Raw genomic sequence first — 24076 nt, forward strand, 5'->3', positions numbered from 1 at the left:
CACGTCAATGTTAACATTTTCAAAAATCTCAAAACTAAAAACAAATGAGAATATATTTTTATTTGACTTAGTAAGTTTTATCTTTTTAAAAAAACTTTTTTTTAAATTTATTTTGAGAGAAAGAGAGAGAGAGACAGAGCACACCAATGGGGGAGGGGCAGAAAGAGAGACTCCTAAGCGGGCTCCACACTGCCAGTGCAGAGCCTGACGTGAGGTTCTAACCCACAAACCGCGAGATCATGACCTGAGCTAAAGTCAAGAGCCAGATGCTTAATCAACTTACAGTTGATTAAGGTGCCCAAAAGTAAGTTCTATCCTAATACAAAATCAGTATGTGTCAATTATAGAATATATAAATAAAAATTAAGAAATAAAAAATCTCATAAAATACTAACACCTAAAAATAATTATATGAATATATCTTATATTCTTTGTGTGTTTTTACATGTGGGATATGCCATTTATAATATTTTATAAATTTTTTAAATTTAAAATTTCAAATACATTCTATTAAATAATATTCTACAACATAATCTAGTGGCTATCAGTTATTCCATTTCATGAATATACCTAATTTTACTATTTTATTGTTAGATATCTAGATAACTTTTATTATCAATATTATAAATGCCAGTGCAACAAATATTCCTACAGTTAAGATTTTAAACACATAATCTATTTTCCCTTTGATCAAATCATAAAACTGAAATTCCTATATCACAGAATACACATATTTTTAAGGATTTTTATAAGTATTCCCAAATTGAACAACCAAACTGGGAATTAATTTACATGCCCACAAGTGATCTGCCACTACCTAGTGTTTCTATTTTGTTTGTAAATCTATCAATTTGTTGGCTGAAACACTGGTGTTAGTATGTTAGACCATTTATATTTTGTCCTCTGTGACTTAAAATGTGTCTTTTGTCCAGCTTTCTATAAACAGATTTCAAGTTTTTATACGTTTCTGTCTAGTGATTTGCATTATATTTTAGCTTCTATAAGAAACAAATCAATTTTGGGCGATAAAAGAAACACACTGTGGGACGTGACAGAGGATAATTAATAGTCATTTTTCCATTAAAACTATGGAGACTTTATACAGGAAGGTACTGAGATGGCTTCTGAAGATAGAAGGTATATGTAAAGGTTTTTCAACACTAAGGAGTGGCTGATGAAATTATGGCATATTTCCATGAGGAAATATTAGTCATTAAAATCCTTATAAACAGAAAATTGGAAGTAGATGAAGGCAGTGGCAGCAAAATTTTAGATTGTCTCTAGGGGCATCTGGGAGGCTCAATCGGTTAAAAGTCCAATTTTGGCTGAGGTCATGATCTCACAGTTGGTGAGTTTGAGCCACACACTGGGTTCTGTACTGACAGCTCAGAGCCTGGAGCTTGCTTCAGATTCTGTGTCTTCCTCTGTCTCTGCCCCTGCCCCCTCATGCTCTGTCTACCTCTCTCAAAAATAAACAGTAAAAAATTTAGCTTCTCTCTTAATTACCATATAAAACAGAAAAAGCAATTACATATCAATAGCAAAACCCACAGAAAATATTTACAACAAAACAAGGTGACAATGTATCCCCCTAAACCCCACACCAAGTAGGTGAGGTCAAATTACCAACGCATCAGCAGAGTTTCAGTGTCTTTGAAGGAGAAATCAAGGGAAACAAATAGTGAATAATGAACTCCACAACAGAATTCTAGAAAAGGAACCATTTTCCATTGGAGAATTCAATAGGCCAATTTGAGAAGAGGATCTAAAATGGAGAGAAGTTTGCCCACTCCGAAGGCAGTGAAAGAAACAGCTGCATTAAGGACTTAATACTTTGGTGAAGGCTAGTCCCAATGAACTCTCAAAACTGAGCCATGGGAAAACTGCTGCAAAAGGAATTTAAATGTGCCAACTAGAGATAATAAAGATAAAGGGGGAAAAAGCGTAGACAAAAGAAGAGCAAGGAAAGAGAATAAAGAAATTTCAGAAATCAAGTTACTCTATTTTATACAAAAATAACAGAAAAGGAGCTCCAGGAAATTTGAATACCTATGCCAAATTCACAACTGAATCTACAAGTCTTATAAAACCAATTCCACCCTAAAAGTATCAAGGCCAATAGCCAAAATTATTTTTAAAAAATAGCTAAAATTAAGCAACAATACAAACAATGAAAATACACCAAAAAACATGCACAGGCTAAATCCAAATTTTACTCTCCATTTCAAAACAAGCTAAAACAAATTTTTCAAGGGGTATAAGGCATGAGAAAACAACACAACTCACCATCTTAATAATTTAGAATTTAGGTCATGAGATTCAAAGAAGATTGAAAATGAAAAACTAACACTTAAAAATGCTAATAAAATAGAAGACACAGAAGAAAGAACAAACAACAAATAATGCCTTAGACAAATAAAAGATGAAAGGAGAAAATAAAGAAAAAGGAGTTGAGAGTAAGTGGAAATATGAAAGATGGGCAAAGATGTAAATAAAAGTCTGTTAAAAAAGAAAACCAAAGCAAGGGAAGAGATCAAATAATAAAAACTATAACTCAAGAAAACTCTCCTGAAGAGAATATAATTAAATACTAAAAGGGTATACCGCATGCCCAAAAATACTGACCCAGAGTAGCTAAAGCCAAGATACATCCTATTACAACTTTTGGGCTTAGAAGAAAAAGGAAAAATTACTTGAACATATAGGGGAAAAAACAAGTGAGTTACAAGGGAAAAATCAGATTACCAGCAGCCTTCTTGACAGCAACATTTTATGGCAGAAGAAAATGAAGCAATATATTTAGTATTTTCAAAGAAAGAAATATGAGCTAAAGATTTTATATCTAGTAAAACCAACTTTCAGGAATTAAGTCACAGATAAATGTTATCAACATTAAAAAAACTCAGAGAATATTATATTCATAAGATCCTCCTGTGGAATCAACTAAAGAACAAGCCTCTGAGGATCCCAAGGAAAGATGGAAGAATAGGAGGATCTTAGGCTCACCTCCTCACATAGGTACACCTAAATAACAAACACATGTGCATAAATAACCCAGAAACCACCCAGAAGACTGGCAGCTCTCCAAACCTAATGTAGAGAAGAGGGTAGGAAGGGTGGAGACATGGTCAAGAGCCACATGGCCCTCACTGCAATATAGCACAGAAGTGGCAGTTTGAAACACACCTGGGGTTTATGAAAGTGAGGTTTGTTTACTAGTCTCAGAGCATGTGCTAGAGGGGCAGGCATCTTAGGAAGACTTCTTCAAGAACAAAAGAGCTGGCAGTGCCATTTCCCTCCCCTCCCCTCACCAAGATACAGGGATACATGGGAAACAGCACAGCCCAAACACTCTCCACGTAGCTTGCTAACAGCATGCGCTGCCTCCATGTTCTCCTATGGACCCACACCCTCCAACACACCCTTGACGAGAGTCCAACCAAAGTAGCACCACAGGTGTGACAGTGTGTAAGTGGCCCTGAAAGAGGTCAGCATCATACCAAAGTGACTCTGACCCTGGGGAGAGGGGCAGAAAAACACACAAACCAGTAAGGTGGCAGCCCCAGCAGTGGGTTGGAGCAGACATCTGGTCTGACTGCAGGCCCTACCCACCAACCAAAGCTTCCCAGGAGACAACACAGGGCAAGTGCCCTGCAGTGTGGTGCTATGGTGGCTCCGACAAATGCATGGTGTAAGCCAACTCAAGCTTAGGCAGACCCACACTGGCCTACTAACAACTCAGAGACGAAACGCTGACCACAAAAAACAGAGACTTTGCAGACTACTATGCTTAAGGCAAACCCAGCTCAGACACAATAGTAAAGCACATGCAGTGCACACAGGAGATACCCATGAAGCGCCAGATTCAGGTGAACAGGGGACACTGCAATACAGGGCACTATAGCACCTCTTCATCATAAGTAAGATCAGGAGCTGTAGCTGACTTTCCTAAAACACACAAAGAAACACAGAGAATCAAACAAAATAAGGAGACAGAGGAATATGTCTCAAATGAAAGAACAGGACAAATCAGAGCAAGAAGACTAAATGAATGGACATACGTAATATGCCTGATAGAAATTTAAAGTAATAGTCATAAAGACACTCACCAGACTTGAAAAAAAAAAAAAAAAGAGTGAGGATCTCAGCAACACCCTCAACAAAGATACAGAAAACATAAAAAGAAACCAGTCACAGATGGAAAACTTAGTAGTTAAAATTAAAAATTTTAGAGCTAAATTTTAGAGCTCCCCTAGAGCTAATAAATAGTAGACTAAAAGAATGGATGAAAAACCTGGATGATAGAGTAATGGAAAGCAATCAAGCTGAACAGGAGAAAGAAAAAGACAAAAACTGAGAATAATAAAAGGAACTCAGGACACCATCAAGCACAAAAACATCTGCATTACAGGGGTCCCAGAAAGGGAAGAGACTAGGGAACAGAAAATTTATTTGGAGAAACAATAGCTGGAAACTTCTTGAATCTGGGGAAGGAAACAGAATCCAGATCCAGGGGGCACAGAGATCCCACAACAAACTCAATCCAAGGAGGTCCAAACAAAAACAGAGGGTAATTCAAATGGCAAAATGTAGTGATAAAGAGAGTTTTTAAAATTATTTTTTAATATGAAATTTATTGTCAAATTGGTTTCCATACAACACCTAGTGCGCATCCCAACAGGTGCCTTCCTCAATGCCCATCACCCACTTTCCCTCCCTCCCACTCCCCATCAACCCTCAGTTTATTCTCAGTTTTTAAGAGTCTCTTATGGTTTGCCTCCTTCCCTCTCTGTAACTTTTTTTCCCCCTTCCCCTCCCCCATGGTCTTCTGTTAAGTTTCTCAGGATCCACATAAGAGTGAAAACATATGGTATCTGTCTTTCTCTGCCTGACTGATTTCACTTAGCATAACACTCTGCAGTTCCATCCATGTTGCTACAAAAGGCCATATTTCATTCTTTCTCATTGCCAAGTAGTATTCCATTGTATATATAAACCACAACTTCTTTATCCATTCATCAGTTGATGGGCATTTAGATTCTTTCCATAATTTGGCTATTGTTGAAAGTGCTGCTATAAATACTGGGCTACAAGTACCCTATGAATCAGCACCCCTGTATCCCTTGGGTAAACTCCTAGCAGTGCTATTGCTGGGTCAATAAAGAGAATTTTAAAAGCAGCAAAAGAAAACAGTTACATACAAGGGAAACCCCATAATGCCATCAGCTAATATTTCAGCAGAAACCTTGCAGGCCAGAGGGAGTGGCATGATATATTCAAAGTGCTGAAAGAAAAAACCGGCAACCAAGAATACTCTATGCAGGGGCGCCTGGGTGGCTCAGTCGGTTAAGTGGCCAACTTCAGCTCAGGTCATGATCTTGCGGTCCATGAGCTCGAGCCCTGCGTCGGGCTCTGTGCTGACAGCTCAGAGCCTGGAGCCTGTTTCAGATTCTGTGTCTCCCTCTCTCTGACCCTCCCCCATTCATGCTCTGTCTCAAAAATAAATAAACGTTAAAAAAATTAAAAAAAAAAAAAAGAATACTCTATGCAGCAAGAAGAGGCAAAGAGTTTCCCAAACAGAAGTTAAAGAAATTCATCACCATTAAGCCAACCTATAAGAAATGTTAAAGGACATTCTTTGATGGAAAGGAAAGACCATAAGCAGGAATAAGAAAAGTAGGTAGCACAAAAGCAGTAAAATTAAGTACATCTATAAAAATCAGTCAAGGGATTCACAAAATAAAAAGATATAAAGTATGACACCATACATTTAAAATGTGGTGGGGAGAGAAGTAAAAATTAAGTGATTTGAGAATGGGTTCAAACTTTATAGATGGCTATATGCATAATATATTATACATAAACCTAATGGTAACCACAAATCAAAAACTGTTAATAGATATACAAAAAATAAAGAGAAAGAAATCCAAGTACATTACTAAAGACAGGACACTGTGCGAGAAGAGAGCAAGAGGAAAAATAAAGAGAAAGAATTCCAAATACATTACTAAAGGAAGCAGAGCACTGTGAGAGAAGAGAGCAAAAGAAAGGAACAGAGAAAAACTGCAAAGACAACCATAAAGCTAGTAAAAAAAATGCTAATAAAAGTACATGCCTACCAATAATTACTGTGAATGTAAATGGAAATACCAGTTCAATCAAAATACATAGGGGGACGGAATGAATAAAAAGCAAGACCAATCCATATGCTGCCTGTAAGAGACTCATTTCAGACCTGAAGACACAAGAAGATTTAAAGTGAAAGTATGGAAAAGTGTTCATCATGCAAATGGCATGAAAAGAAAGCCAGGGTAGCAAAACTTTTCCGGGACGAAATAAACTTTAAAACAAAGACTGTAAGAAGAGACAAAGAAGGATGCTATATGATCATAAAGGAAACATCCAACAAGAATATATAACAATTGTAAATATTTATGCACCCAATAGGAAAGCACTCAAATACATAAAGCTACTATTAACAAACATGAAGGCAGTAATCAGTAGTAATTCAGTAATAGTAGGGGGCTTTAAAACACCACTTACATCAATGAACAGTTCATCCAAACAGAAAATCGACAAGAAAACTGGGTTTGAATGACACACTGGACCAGATGGATCTAATAGATATATTCAGAACATTCCATCCTAAAACAGAACACAATTTCTTTTCCAGTATACATGGAATATTCTTAATAGATCATACAAGGCCAAAAAACAAGTGTTAACAAATTCAAAAAAAGGAAGTCCTATCATCCATCTTTTCTCACCACAATGCTATGAAACTAGAAATTAACCAGAAGAAAAGTTCTGGAAAGAACATAAATACATGGAGGTTAAATAACATGCTATTAAGCAATGAATGGGTCAATCAAGAAAGCAAGGAGGAAATCAATAAAACATGGATACAAATGAAAATAAAAACACGACAGTTGAAAATCATAGGGATGCAGCAAACGTGGCACTAAGAGGAAGTTTATACTAATACAGGCCTACTCAAGAAGCAAGAAAAATCTCAAATAAACAACTGAACTTTATATCTAAAGGAGCTAAAAATAAATAAAGTAAGTAAGAAAAAAAACCCAAAACCAGTAGAAGGAAGGAAATGATAAAAGATCAGAACATAAATAAATAAATTAGAAACTAAAAAAACCATAGAACAGATCGATGAAACCAGGAGATTGTTTTTTGAAAAAAAGAAAAAGAAAAAAAAATGATAAACTTCTACCCAGACTCATCAAAATAAAGAGAGGACTCAAATAAACAAAATCAAGAATTAAAGAGAGAAATAACAATCAACACCACAGAAATACAATTATAAGAGAGTAATATGAAAAAGTATATGCAAACTAACTAGGCAACAATGAAGAAATGGGTAAATTCCTAGAAATATATAACCTACCAAAACTCAATCAGGAAGAAATAGAAAATTTGAAAAGACTGATCACCAGCAATGAAAGTGAATTACTAATAAAAAACTCCCAACAAACAAAAGTTTAGGACCAGATGGCTTGACAGATGAATTCTATCAAACATTCAAAGAAGACTTAATATCTATTCTTCTCAAACTATTTAAACAATAGAAGAGTAACATTTCAGTTTCATTTTATGAGGCCAGCATTATCACCATATCAAAACCAGATGGCAACACTAAAAACAAAGAGAATGACAGGCCAGTATCTCTAATGATCATACATGCAAATATTCTCAACAAAATATAAGCAAACCGAATCCACCAATACATTAAAAAAAATTATTCACCATGATCAAGTGGGATTTATTCCTGGGACACAAGGGTATTTCAATATTCACAAATCTATCAATATGATATATCAAATCAACAAGAGAAAGGATAAAAATCACATGATCATTTCAACAGATGCAGAAAAAGTATTTGATAAAGTGTAATATCCAGTCACAAGAACTGTCAACATAAGAGATTTACAAGATACATACTTCAACATAATAAAGGTCATCTATGAAAAACTCACAGCTAACATCATACTCGATGGTAAAAACTAAGTGCTTTTCCCCTTAGATCAGGAACAAGACAAGGATGTCCACTATTACCAGTTTTACTCAACATAGTCCTAGAAATCTTAGCCACAGCAATTAGACAAGGAAAAGAAATAAAAGGCATCCAAATTGGTACAGAATTAAGCAAAATATTCACTACTTGCAGGTGACATGGTATTCTATAGAAAACCCTAAAGACACCATCAAAAAACTCCTAGAAATAATAAATGAATTGATTAAGGTCACAGAACACCAAATCAATACACAGAAATCAGTTGCATTTCTATACACTAAAAATACAGTAGAAGAAAGAGAAATTATGAAAACAATTCCATTTATAATTGCACCATAAATAACAAAATATCTAGGAATAAACTTTACCAAGGAGGTAAAAGACCTGTATCCTGAAAACTATAAACATTGATGGAAGAAACTGAAGACGACACAAACAAAGGGAAAAACATTCCATGCTAATGGATTGGGAGAAAAAATATTGTTGAAATGGCCATCCAAACCAAAGCAATTTACAGACTTAATGTAATCCCTATCAAAGTATCAACAACATTTTTCACAGTACTAGAATGAATAATCCTAAAATGTGTACGGGATCACAAAAGGCCCCAAATAGCCAAAGAAACTTGAAAGAGAACAAAACTGGAGGTTTCATAACCCCAGATTTCAAGATAAACTACCAAGCTGTAGAAATTAAAACCGCATAGTATGGCACAAAAATAGACACATAGATCAATGGGTAAGAATAGAGACCCCAAAAATAACCCCACAACTATATGGGCAATTATTTTCCACAAAAGAGGCAAGAATATGCAATGGGAAAAAGACAGTCTCCTCAACAAATGGCTCTGGGAAAAGAGTACAGCTATATGCAAAAGAACAAAACCAGACCACTTACTTCCACTATAAACAAAAATAAACTCAAAATGGATTAAAGAACTAAATGTGAGACCTGAAACCATGATAATCCTAGAAGAGAACATACACAGCAATTTCTTTGACATTGTCTGTAGCAACATTTTTCTAGATATGTCTCCCCATACAAGGGAAACACAAACAAAAATAAACTACCAGGACTTTATCAAAATATAAAGCTTTTGCACAGCAAGGGAAACAATCAACAAAATTAAAGGCAACCTTACAGAATGGGCCATATCCGATAAAGGGTTAGTATCCAAAACAGATAAGGAACTTACACAAGTCAACACCCCAAAAACAAATCCAATTAAAACTTGGCAGAAGACATTAACAAACATTTCTTCAAAGACGACATACAAATGTCCAACAGGTACATGAAAAGATGCTCAACATCATGTATCATCAGGGGAATGCAAATCAAAACCACAGTGAGATACCAACTCACACCTATCAGAATAGCTAAAATAAAAAATACAAGAAATAAGTATTGGAGAGGATACAGAGGAAAAGGAATGCTCATGTACTATTGGTGGGAATGCAAACTGGTGCAGACATTGTGGATAACAGTATGGAAGGTCCTCAAAAAATTAAAAATAAATTACCTTTGATCCAGTAAGTGTACTACTTTATGTATTAACCCAAAGAATATAAAAACACTAATTCAAAAAGATATATGCACCCCTATGTTTACTGCAGCATTATTTACAATATCCAAATTATGGAAGCAACCCAAGTGCCCATCAACAGTTGAAATGATAGAGATGATGTGGTGTGTGCGTGTGTGTAATATTACCCATATGAAAAATGAAATCTTGCCATTTGAAACAACATGGCTAGATCTACAAGGTATAATGCCAAGCAAAATAAGGCAGTCAGAGAAAGGAAAATATCTTATAATGTCACTCATATGTGGAATTTAAGAACCAAAACAAATGAATAAAGGAATAAAGAGACAAACAAAAAACCAGACTCTTAAATACAGTGGTTACCAGAGGGGAGTGGGTGGGGCGATGGGTGAAACAAGTGACGGGGCTTGAAAGTACACTTAACATAATGAGCACTGAGTAATGTATAGACTGCTAAATCAGTATATTGTATACCTGAAAATAATATAACACTGGATGCTAATTATAATGGAATTAATTTTAAATAAGATTAAAAGAAAAAAGTTCAAAAATTTAACAAAATAAAAACTTAAGAGGTAATAAAAAAAAACAAGCCTTAGAAAACTAAAATGACTAGAAAGACATAGACATAAGGACTAGTATTAACAATTACAAACTTACAGAACTAAGACTAAACTGTTAGTTAAAGGCTAAAGAAAATAGTATATCATGGCTGTGCCTCAGATTTTTCACAGTATTACTATTGAAAAAGGCAGAAAGAATGGGGAAAACTTATGAACAAAATTTTAAACTGTTCTCAGCAATTACATTGGTAGTAGGAGTAGTGGTAATGTCATTCTAAACCAGTTTGTGTGTAATGTGGGATGAAGTAAAGGAGATTATGGATATTATAATTGTATCATTCTCTGTGTCTTCAATTCTCTGAATTTTTGGTATGGAAGAAAAGAGATACAGTTAAAATACAGAAGAGGTTAAATAAAATGCCTATAGTCCTAAATTTAAATTTTAAGAATTCATGAGCCCATCATATTTAAAGAAAAAAATAAAACCTATGCACACACACATAAGTATATATGAGTGCAAATACACAGTTCATATACAGATCACATACATTTTATTTATTTCCTAATTCTGTTCACAATGACCTACTCAATAGTAATTAGCAACCCTAATATACCATTTCTTTTTTTTTTTTAATCAGGGGAAAGCGTGAATGCAGTCCCCCACTACCACAAATTATGCAGTCGAGTTTCCCACATTTGGGGAAATCGCAGGGGTCAGCACATCCCGAGTGCAATGGATAAGCCTCGCCCTGGGAAAACCACCTTCCTGATCATGGTATCTCCCCTGCCACGTTAAGTATGCTAATATACCATTTCTTAAAAGTAACAAGGACTTCCAGTGAAATGACTGATCATAAGGGTAAAAAGATTGCCATACAAAGTAGCAGGATAGCTATCAAATTCAACTAGGCTCATGTCAAAAGAATTTGATAGCAAACTTTTTAAGAGACTCCTACTGACCAAAATATGGCATAATTTGAGCTTCAAAAAAGAATATTTGCAATGACTGAAACCCATCAAAAGTATTTAAATCCATGAGTTTTCAATAATACACATTTAACGGATGCCTGGGTAGCTTAGTCAGTTAACCGTCTGACTTCAGCTCAGGTCATAATCTCTCAGTTCGTGGGTTCAAGCCCTGCATTGGGTTCTATGCTGACAGCTTGGAGCCTGGATATTGTTTTGGGTTCTGTGTCTCCCTCTCTCTCTGTCCCTCCCCTGCTCATGCTCTGCCTCTTTCTCTCTCAAAAATAAATAAAACATTAAAAATTTAAAAAAATACACATTAAAAAAAACTAGTTGGATGTCTTTGCAGGATATTAGAGAACAAATTCATTATTTTTAAAAGTGGCAAAAAAAAAATTTATCCTGCCATTCAGTAACCAAATAGTAGATGAGGGAAAGCATCTCTTTATAAATATACACAAATAGTAAATGAAAATGAATTATAAAATTGGAATATACCCCTATCCATTAATTCATGGGTATAGGTATCCATTAATTAACAGCTAATACATCAATATAAGAAAAAGAAAGACAATCAAGACATTATGTTCATCTTGGTGAAAGAACTGAACACCAACTATAGAACTATAGTTCCCAATTATAGAACTCAATACAAATTACGGATTTCGGTTGAACCTTACTCTGATCAAGCCTCTAGGTTCACCTGACATGGGCATGTAATAGAGGACACAGGGAAAACTTCCACTGGACACTGTACAGTAATAGAGCCTTAGAAAGTCACATTATTCCTTAGTTAGGAACTGAATTTCCTAGTCCTATAAGTCCCTCTTATAGCTAGAAATAGCCTGACTGAATTCTAATCAATAGAATATGAATGCATGCTGAGTGTTTGAAGGTCCATTCACTTTATTCCTCTTCAGCAGACTGGAACACTCTAACACAGCTCTGAGCCTGAAGGAGAGGGCATATACTACAGGATGACAGAGAAAGATGGGTCGCTGAAAAACCAAATGGCATTTGATTCCACTCATAAACTGGAATCAGAAAAAAAATAAAAAGAATCAGGCCTATAAATACACAGAACAAACTCATAGTTAACAGGAGGAAAGGGGTGAATAGATGAAGGGGAGTAGAAGATACACACTTCCAGTTATGAAATGACTAAGTCACAGGGATAAAAGGCACAGCATATGTAATAGAGCAAATGATATTGTATTAGCCATGTAATAGGACAGACAGTAAGTAGTTACATGTGTGGTGAACACAGCATAATGCATAAATTTGTCAAATCACTAAGATCTACACCAGACACTAATATAACATTGAGTGTCAACTACACCCAAATAAAAATAAAATAGAAAGAAGGAAAGAAAAAAGGAAAGACAACATGGAATAAATCTACCCTGAATACTTCTACTGTTAACATCAGGGCAATACTGTAAGAAATAAAATTCCGTGTTCTCAAAATCATTGTATTTTTGTTGTCTTTATTAAAGCAGATTAGTCTTCTACTCTAATGAAATTATGTAAAAAAATTACATATATACCTATAAATATCTTTGTATACTTATATGTGTATATGCATATGTATAAAGAAAATAAGGCAGGAGGAGGAGTTTAGATGGCAGAGGAGTAGGGAAACCCTAAGCTTGCTTCATTGCTCAAATGCAGCTAGATAAATATATCATTTTGAACACCCAAGAAATCGATCTGAGAACTGAGAGAGCAAAAATGCTCAATTAGAGGTGAAAAAATAGCCACATAGTGGAGGGGAGGAGCTGCAGACAGTTGATCTGGGGAGAGAAGAGCTGTGGGTGCTGTGATGGGGAGGGAGCCCTGGCTGCCAAGAGAGGGGCGAAAAAGAAAGACTGAAAGTGCATATGGGGAATTGTACAAGAAAAACTTCCCCAAAACCACTGACTGAGGAAGGAGCTGAACACCACAAGTTTTTATAAGCAGAGGAGCACAAAGTCTGAAGTTCTGGAGGTGTGCACCATCTCCAGGATTGTGCCTGGTAGATTTAGTGGTGCTCCCATGGGGAAGAAGGGCAGAGACCTGGCAGAGGCAGCATGGTCTAAGTATCCCTGGGGTCACATGGGAAGTAGTTCCCCTGCTTAAAGTGCATTTGGGAAAGGTGGCAAGGTCTCTCCGGGGCAAAAGACCCAGTGGATGCCAGTGAACTGCCCATTCACTAAATAGGAACAGGGACTCTGGCTGAGAGCAGCAAGCCTTGGTGCGGGCTTTCTGCTGTGCTTTATCATGAACTCCCAGCTGCTGGGCGATTGTGTAACCAATTTCTGGGAGAAGCTGGCACTGGCCACAGTGTAAGATCCTCCCCCAGAGGACCAGTGCAGGTCCACACAATGGATCTCTAATAAAATTTGGAGTTTTGAAACCTAGCCATGTGCCTGAAATAGAACACAGGAATGATGTGCTGCCTGGCAGGCAGACAGCTCAGATGCAGGCAGGGTGAAGGCGAGGATCTGGCAGAAGCCAGGGACAGAAAAGAGGTGATTGTTTGCTCTTCTATGAGGGCTTCCTAAAGAGTGGCAGGCGCAAGATCCCTGCTCTGAGGATGAGAAAGTGGGACAACACCATTTTCACCACACCCATCAGCACTGACCAACTTCAATGAGCAAATAAATGCCATCAAAGTGGAAGCTGGAGCTGCTTACACCAAGTCTCCTAACCTGTGCTCTGCAGGCACATCTCCACCTGAGAATCAGCGCAGTAGGTCCCACCCCTAGAGGACCAGCATAAACCCTTTGCACACACAAAGTCTACTGATCATAGAGTACTACAAAGTTTCAGCTCTAGGGGAAATAGGATCTAGCTTTTTTGGTTTTCTCCCACCTTGGGATACAGAAAAAGCAAGTTTTTAATTTTTTATTTTAAAATTTATTTTATTTTATATTATAAATACATACATATATCCACATCCACATACATATACATATACATGATCCAGATTCTTTTAATAATCAGACCAAAACACACCTAGGATATAGCTTCCATTTTTGCTTAGTTTTGTTTTTTTACCTTGAAAATATACCAAGACAGAGGAATTCATCCTAGAGGAAAGAGGAAGAAGTCATGGCCAGGGATTTATTCAGTACAGATGTTAAGTTAAATGTCTGAACTCGAACTAAAACAACAATTATGAGGATGCCACCTGGGCTTTAAAAAAAAGCATAGAAGACACTAGAGAATCCCTTACTGCAGTAATAAAAGAACTCAAAACTTAGACCAAAATTAAAAATGCTATAACCAAGGTACAAACCTGAATGGATGTCAGGACAGGGAGGACAGATGAAGCAGAGGAACGAATCAGTGACAGATAAGATACAATTATGAAAAACAATGAAGTTGAAAACAACAGAGATAGAAACATATTGTATCACAAATGTAGACATACAGAACTTATCAACTCCTTAAATTGTAATAACATTCGTGTCATGGGCATCTCTGAAGATGAAGAAAGACAAAAGGGGCAGAAAGTTTATTTGAGCAAATGATAACTGAAAATTTCCCTAATGTGGGGAAGGAAACAGACATCAAAATCTAAGAAGCACAGATTTGCCATTAAATTCAACAAAAGCCAGCCATCACCAAGACATATTATAGTCAAATTCACAAAATACACAGACAAGGAAAGAATCCTGAAAGCAGCAAGGGAAAAAAAAAGTCTTTAACCTACAAGGGAAAATAGATCAGGTTTGCAGCAGACCTCTCCACAGAAACTCGGCAGGCCAGAAGGGAGTGGCAGGATACAGTCAACATACTGAATGGGAAAAAATATAAAGCCAAGAATCTTTTATACACCAAGCCTGTCTTTTAGAATAGAAGGAGAGATAAATACTTTCCCAAACAAAAACAAAAGGAGTTCATGTCTACAAAACCTGACCTGCAAAAAATATTATAGGGGACTCTTTCAGTGGGGGGAAAAAAAGACCAAAAGCAACAAAGACTATAAAGGACCAGGGAACATCACTAGAAGCACCAAATCTACAGGTAACACAAAAGCAGTAAATTCATGTCTATCAATAATCACTCTGGGAGTGCCTGGGTGGCTCAGTTGATTAAGTGTCTGACTTTGGCTCAGGTCATGATCTTGCATGAGTTCGAGCCCCACATCAGGCTCTGTGCTGACAGCTCAGAGCCTGGAGCCTGCTTCAGATGTCTCCGTCTCTCTTTACCCCTCCCCTGCTTGGACTCTGTCTCCCTCTCCCTCACTCGCTCTCTCTCAGAAACAAATTAAAACATTAAAAAAAAATCACTCTAATGTAAATGGTCTAAATGCTCCAATCAAAAGACACAGGGTGTCAGAATGGTTATGAAACAAACAAACAAACAAGACCTATCTACATGCTGCTTACAAGAGACTCACTTTAGAGCTAAAGAGACCTGCAGATTAGAAATAAGGGATGGAAAACCATCTACCATGATAATGGACATCATAAGAAAGCCAGAGGAGCCATACTTATATGAGAAAAATTAGATTTTAAAACAAAGACTATAACAAGAGATGTAGGAGGGCATTATATCATAATTAAGAGGTCTATCCATCAAGAAGATCTAACAATTATAAACATTTATGCCCCCAAATTGAAAGCACCTAAATATATTAATTAATAACAACCATAAAGGTACTCATTGGTAATAATACAATAAGAGTAGGGGACTTTAATACCACACTTACTGCAGAGCATCTAAGCAGAAAATCAACAAAGAAATAATGGCTTTGAATGACACACTGGACTGGATGGACCTAACAGATATATTCAGAATATTTCATCCTAACGCAGCAGAATACACATTCTTCTTGAGTGCACATGGAACATTCTCCAGAATAGATCACATAGTGGGTCACAAATCAGACCTCAACAAATACAAAAAGACTGAGATCATACCATGAATATTTTCAAATGACAACAATATGAAACTTGAAGTCAACCACAAGAAAAAATATGGAAAGCCCTCAAATACACAGAGGTTAAAGAACATTCTAGTAAAGAATGTATGGGTTAACCAGGAAGTTAAAAAACAAATAAAAAAGTACATGGAAGCAAATGAAAATGAAAACACGACTTTGAGATGCAGTAAAGGCAGTCTTAAGAAGGAAGTTTATTGTAATACAGGTCTACTTCAGAAAGCAAGAAAAGTCTACAATATACAACCTAACCCTATACCTAAAGGAGCTAGGAAAAGAACACCAAGTAAAGACTAAAGCAAGCATAAGAAGGGAAATAATAAACACTAGAACAGAAATACATGATATAGAAACAAGAAAGAACAGTAGAACAGATCAACAAAACTAACAGCTGGTTTGTCAAAAGAATTAACAAAATTGATAAACCCCTAGCCAGACTTATCTAAAAGAAAATAGACTCAAATAACAATCAACACCACAGAAATACAAATAATTATAAGAGAATATTATGAAAAATTATATGCCCCAAACTGGCCAAACTGGAAGAAATGGACAAATTCCTAGAAACATACAAACTACCAAAACTGAAACAGGAAGAAATAGTTACTTTGAACAGACACATAACCAGCAAAGAAACTGAATCAACAATCAAAAATTTCCCATCAAACAAACATCCAGGGCCAGATGGCTTTCCAGGGGAATTCAACAAGACATTTAAAGAAAAGTTAATGCGGAGTCTTCTCAAACTGTTTCAAAAAACAGCAATGAAAGGAAAAATTCCAAACTCCTTCTACAAGGCCAGCATTACCTTGATTCCAAAACCAGACAAAGCCTGACTAAAAAGAGTTATGGGCCAATAATCCCTGATAAATATGGATGCAGAAATTCTCAACAAGACAGTAGCAAATTGAATCCAAAGTGCATTAAGAATTATTCACCACGATCAAGAGGGATTTATTCCTAGGCTGCAGGTCTGGTTCAATATTCGCAAATCAATCATGATATACCACATTAATAAAAGAAAGGAGAAGATACATATGATTCTCTCAATATATGCAGAAAATCATTTCACAAAATACAGCATCCATTCTTTTTAAAGTTTATTTATTTTGAGAGAGAGAGCATGTGCACAAGCAGGGAGGGGCAAAGAGAGGGAAAGAGAGAATCCCAAGCAGGCTCTGCACTGTCAGCGCAGAGCCGTAAGCAGGGTTCAAACTCATGGAACCATGAGATCATGACCTTAGCCAAAATCAAGTCAGATGCTTAATTGACTGAGCCACCCAGGCACCCCAATACAGCATCCACTCTTAATAAAAACCCTTAAAAAAGTAGGGATAGATGGAACATACCTTTACATCATAGAGGCCACATATAAAAGAGCCACAGCTAATATCATCCTCAATGGCAAAAAAGTGAGATCTTTTCCTCTATGGTCGGGAACAAGACAGGGATGTCCACTCTCATATTACTATTTAACATAGTACTGGAAGTCTTAGCCTCAGCAATCAGACAACAAAAAGAAATAAAAGGCATCCAAATCAGCAAGGAAGAAGTCAAACTTTCACTATTTGCAAACGACATGATACTCCATGTAGAAAACCCAAAAGACTCCACCAAAGAGTTGCTAGAACTAACACATGAATTCAGCAAAGTTGCAGAATATAAAATCAATGTACAGAACCTTGTTGCATTTCTATACAACAATAATGAAGCAGCAGAAAGGGAAATCAAGGAATTGATCCCATTTACAACTGCATCAAAAACTGTAAGACACCTAGGAATAAACCTAACTACAGAGGTAAAAAATACGTACTGCGAAAACTACAGAACACTTATAAAAGAAACTGAAGAGAACACAAAGAAATGGAAAAACATTCCATGCTCAAGGATTGGAAGAACACTGTTAAAATGTCAATACTACCCAAAGCAATCTACACATTTGCTGCAACCGCTATAAAAATACCATCAGCATTTTTCAAAGAGCTAGAACAAACCGTTCCTAAAACTGTATGCAACCAAAAAGACCCCGAATACCAAAGCAATCCTGAAAAAGAAAAGCAAAGCCTGAGACATAACAATCTCAGTCTTCAATCTATGTTATAAAGCTGCAGTCATTAAGATAGTATGGTACTGGCACAAAAACAAACACACAGATCAATGGAACAGAACAGAAAACCCAGAAATGCACCCACAGTTATATGGTCAACTAATCTTCAACAAAGCAGGAAAGAATACCCAATGGAAAAACGACAGTCTCTTCAACAAATGGTGTTGGGAAAAATGGAGGGTAACATGCAGAAGAAAGAAACTGGACCACTCTCTTATACCATATACAAAAATAAGTTCAAAATGGATTGAAGAATAAATTTCTAAGTGTGAGACAAGAAACCATAAAAATCCTGGAGAACACAGGCAGCAACCTCTTTGAGCTTGGCTGTTGAAACTTCTCACTAGACACTGGAGGCAAGGGAAACAAAAGCAAACATGAACTACTAAGACTTCATCAAGATAAAAAACTTCTGCAGAGCAAAGGGAACAATCAACAAAACTAAAAGGCAACCAATGGAATGGGAGAAGATATGTGCAAACAACATATCTGATAAAGGGTTAGTATCCAAAATCTATAAAGAACTCATCAAACTCAACACCCAAAAACAAATAACCCAGTTAAGAATTGGGTAGATGACATGAATAGACATTTTCCAAAAAAGACATACAGATGGTTAAAAGACACATGAAAAATACTCAACATCGCTCATCACCAGGGAAATACAAATCAAAACCATGATGAGGTACCACCTCATACCTGTCAGAATGGCTAAAATTAACAACACGATAAACAGCAGGTGTTGAACAGGATGCTGAGAAGGGGAACACTTGCACTGTTGGTGGGAATGCAAACTGGTACAGCCACTGTGGAAGACAGTATGGAGGTTCCTCAAAAAACTAAATACAGAACTACCCTATGATCCAGCAATGGCACTATTAGGTATTTAGCCAAAGGATATAAGAATACAGATTTGAAGGGATACACATTCCCAGATACTTAAAGCAGCAATATCAACAAACTATGGAGAGAGTCCAAATATCCATCGGATGATGGATAAAGAAGGTATGTGCGTATGTATGTGTGTATACACACATACACATGTGTATACACACATACATACACACATACACACAATGGAATATTAGCAATCAACAAGAATGAAATCTTATCATTTGCAACAAAATGGAATGAGCTAGACTATATTATGCTAAGCGAACTAAGTCAATCAGGGAAAGACAAATACCATATGACTTTTCTCATATGTGGAATTTAAGAAACAAAACAGATGAACATATGGGGAGGGGAAAAAGGAGAGAGGAAAATAACCAATAAGATACTCTTTACGACAGAAAACAAACTGAGGGTTAATGGAGGGAGCTGGGTGGAGGCTGATGGGTATTAAGGAGGGCACTTGTTGGGATGGCACTGGGTGTTATATGTAAGTGATCAATCACTAAATTCTACTCCTGGAAACAATTTTACACTGTATGCTAAGTAAGTAGAATTTAAATGAAAAATTGAAAAAAAAAAGAAAGAAAGAAGGCAAAACACTAAAACGTTCCCAGATTAATGTGATAGATTTTTAATTCTCTCTTTATAATAAGAATGTATAATAAGCAGGAAGTCTTTTTAAAAATAGCTATCATGAAATGATATCTGGAAATTGTTTTCAAAATAGTATTTGGGAGGGATTCATTATGAATTTCATTGTTATGGCTCAGTGATGAGTACATGGAGGTTCATCATACTGTTCTATTACTTATGTTTTAATTTCTCCATAATAACCAGTTCAGAAAAGAGTCACCTTGTAAGGAAAAGTTATTTGTACACATGAGTCTTAAAACTATTTGGCTTGCCAAAAGAAGTAAATGAAATCATAATATTCATATCCTTGAATTATCTAAGAGCTGAACTTAAAATATGAACAGATTTACAGACTAACATTTGCAGATTTGATCACTGAAGTGTGCGGCGCAAGTTTGATCTGTTATAAGGATGGGAGATAATATCTTATAAAAAAAAAGTAGAAACAATAAGGAAGTGTTTTATTGAAAGAAGAAGTGACATATTTTATTGACCCAATCATATTTCTTACATGGCCCTCTTATGTCTGAGACTATGGGACGGACAGGGCAAAAGTTAACTGGCAATTACAATATGGTGAATAAACCGAGCCTCCTAAGAAAGAGTGCTGACCTAAAAGATCCAGACTCTCCTCGCTGAGTCAAAGATGAAGGTTCTAATGCTCTTCACCCTAATTCCATAGCCCAATCTGTTGTGACAGGAAGTACACTAGCAGGATCCATCCACTAGTTAAAATTAATCTTGCTGCTCAAGGTCCAGCATCCAGTATATTTGAGCAATCCTTGGGCACCTGTGTACACAGGCAGGCAGCACTTCCTCTCACTCCAATCTATACTCAGCAGTAGTCCATTCCATAAAATTTGACTCTTTTTTCTTTCCCTACTTACTGCTCTAGATTCCTGCTATGATTTGAGTCCTGCCCTGAACCCTAGAACCTAACATTTGGGCTCTGATTCTTGATCCTTTCTTAAAAGGAACTGGCCAAGATCAGAAAAATAGAGCAGTCTCATTTCCTTTTACTTGAAAATATTACTTGCTTCAAGTTATCTATAGCTCTGCCCATTCAAAAATGGAACTTTTCAGGTATCAGTATCCCTGATATCAGTATTAAGTGTTCTACTTAATATTTAGTAATATTTAATAACATGCTCCATTAAAAAATAATAAAGATACTAACTACTTCTGTAAAACTGCCATAAAGAAACAGAGGTAAAAAAATATTTCTCTATAAATATATACACTGCAGACAAAATATCAGCAGTAGGGAATTGATCGTATAAATTATAGCGCATGCAATAAGATGATACTACACAGATTTGATTAATTTTAAACAACAGTAATGATATTAAAAACATACACTGGATAATGTTACATGAAATTTCAGGATTCAAACCTATGCTATGTAGTTTATACATAAATAAGCATGTAAATTTATATATTCATGTATAAAGAGCAGAAAATAGGTCAAAATGTTAACTATTATTTATTTTTTATCTAATTTTCTACATTAATATTTTAATTATTGCAAAATTAATGCTAATATGGAAATGCAAAGAAAAGCAAGCTTTTTAAAGAAAAGAGTATTGATTTGTATAAGCTTATAATTGTAAGCTTATTAGTGCTGCGGAAGAATGAATGTAACTATGCAAAACTACACTCATCTTTTTAATCTCCTCACAGTTCTACTATGCCACAGTCATAAGAAAAAGCAAAATACACTCCTTAAGACACATTATCTATGATTTACTTAGTCGTTTTCAAAATACAAAGTACTCAGGACCAAAAATCATCCCAAAGGCCCCTGAATCTCCTTCCTTCCTAACAGAAAAACTACAACTCCTAATCTCATGGAATCCTGGCTCAATGCAAGTCCTACTCTCCTACTAACAAGTCAGAAGTGAGTCTAAATTGGCCATTTTGGCTACTTGATACTATTAATCCTACATAAGCATTAATAGGAGTCACTGTTTTTCTTTTAGGCATAGAAAAGCAGAGTGATGCAGTAGAACCAGCACTGAACTATGAGTCAAAATACCCACTGCAAGATAAAGTCTACAATTCAAGACTGAGTGACTTCTCTGGGCCTCAGTTTCCTCCCTAGTAAAATAAAGGGATTAGACAATAAATCCTAAGGTTCCCCCTTTTCTAACGTTGGAACTAGCCCAAAAGGTAATCAGTGATGGCTAATTATACACAAATTGTAAGTCTAATTTTTAAGTCACAATTGTGACTTATTTAAAAAACATTGCTACGATATGAAATACAAATGATGTATATAAGGAAACTAATACCTATATGGACATGATCTCATCAAAGTTTATACCCTTATTCTTTTAATTACCTTTTATGGTCTTTCTACCATAATTTGCTATATTAAATAATTCATACTGAGATTTATGACCTTGATGTTCTTTCACTCTTCCTAAAAGTTCTCATACTTCCTCATTTTTTAATAGAGAAATGAAAAAAATTAAGCTACAGACAGATTCATGACTTTTGGAAAAGAATGTAAAAGTTCTAAAAATAGGTTAAGCAAGAAAACATAAGTGACACAATAAAGAATTTTATTAAACTGCCATTTTTAGAACTCAAGTTATACCTCAGAATAAACACATTTCATAAAATGTGGTATATCAAAAGAAATTATCTGCTGCCCATTGTTCTAAAATATTACAACACAGACATAAGAATATTTAAGGATGTTCTTTTTAGGATCAAAAGAGTTTAAACACATCTCCTTTGAAAAAAAATGGACTAAAGCTTCTTTGCAATAATACAAATGTATTTGAAAATCAAAAGTCCTCTTTATTGAAATCCAATCTCATACTCAAGAAGCTTACTTATTTCTTTGCAGCTAAAAGTTTGCTTTCAAGAGCAGGGTGGATACCAAGTTACAATCTAAATATATGAGGAATAAATGTAAGGGTCTTCATATATTGTTTGGAAAAACATTTTTCTCTAAACCTCATCCTGTACTTCTTCAACTATGAATCTAAAATCCAACGATACCAGTCTATTCTAAAACCAAACAATGTTTTTTCTTATATTCTTAAAAATATTATAAGACATTCTATTCTTTTAAGCCTACGTGGCAGAACAACAAATAAGCTAAATAAGGAGGCATTTTACAACACTTCCTCACCACCTTCTACAAAAACTGGGGAAAGGTGGAGGCTGGAGGAATGGAACATCTTTTTTTTTTCTGGATGATGATAAGGGTAAGAAAAGTGAGGGGTCAGGGGGAAGTAGAGGAATGGAGAATGAAGGAAGAGAAGAAGAAAAAATTAGAAGAGAAGAAAAATTAGGAGAAAAAGAAGCAGATGAAAGGAGGAAATAAAAGAATACTCAACTAAAACAACATGATATTTTTAGCCAGCACTCTACCATATATTTTGAATACCAATACCACTCTTCAATATGATATATTGAAAACAATAAATTGTAATTAGCTCATTAACATTTAGTTTATTAACATTTAATTCAATAGTTACTATATGCCAAGGGCTTATGCTAACTGCTTAAGTTAAAGAGGTAAGAATCTCTGGGTGTCAGAATTTTACCAAGAATAACACCAAAACAATCTGCAGTAAACTATTATTCTGACTGGTATCACTCCACAAGCTGTTCAGCAGATTATCCTCCGGAATGAGTTCAGAGGAAAGATGATTTGTAATTAGTGATTTGTAAGATGGAATTTGCCATATCAAATAAAGTATCTACAGATGATTACCTAAACACTATTCATAAATAAAGCACCATATAAAGAACTAGTTCAGTTTTAAAAATGAGTGTGTTTAGAGATTCATGAAACTCAGACAGCATACACTGAAAAGTTAGGCTCACTTGACATTCATCTGTGCTTCCCTGGTGCCTGGACTAATGCAAAGTGCACAAGCAGGTGCTGAAAAAATGCTTAAAAAGATAAGATGTTTGAGAATTCTATTACATTTAAGTAAAACTTAAAAATTTGTCAAACAGTAAATTTAATAAAATCTGAAATGTAATGCTTTTTATCAAAACAATGCCTTTTGTGACAGCATCCATTTTGAAAAATTAAACATAAGACAATGACAACTTTTAAAACCTGATAGACAATTTTAATTAGACAAAAGATTCAACTCCACCAAGGTCCCTTTCTACAGGTATAGGACACACTTCTATTTTTATCTACTATAGTCTATGTATTACATTGTCTCAAGTGACAAACAAGAAAAATGAAGCTAATGAAATACTGTGAAACAGACACCACGCCAAAGAGAAAAGGCCATCTTCTGATAGGATGATAGCCGACCATCTGTCCCCCTGCCACTCAGTGACAATTACAAATACTCCATCAGTTTTCCTGTAGGTGGAGATGATAAATGGGGTAAAGACTTCTTTTGTAGATTCTGATGTTCTTTTCTGATCTAATCTG

At 35.7% G+C, this 24076-nt stretch overlaps 1 protein-coding gene and 1 non-coding gene across 6 annotated transcripts in view; both read right to left on the minus strand.

The window, feature by feature from the left end:
- The window catches only part of SCAPER (S-phase cyclin A associated protein in the ER), a 518574-nt gene that overhangs the window by 292435 nt on the left and 202063 nt on the right, over positions 1-24076 (minus strand). The gene's annotated exons all lie outside the window — the stretch shown is intronic.
- LOC122223383 lies at positions 10768-10932 on the minus strand. Its single transcript, XR_006204261.1, has one exon. It is a non-coding gene; the product is annotated as a U1 spliceosomal RNA (small nuclear RNA).

This window comes from Panthera leo, chromosome B3, assembly GCF_018350215.1.
Source record: "Panthera leo isolate Ple1 chromosome B3, P.leo_Ple1_pat1.1, whole genome shotgun sequence".
Taxonomy (NCBI): Eukaryota; Metazoa; Chordata; class Mammalia; order Carnivora; family Felidae; genus Panthera; species Panthera leo.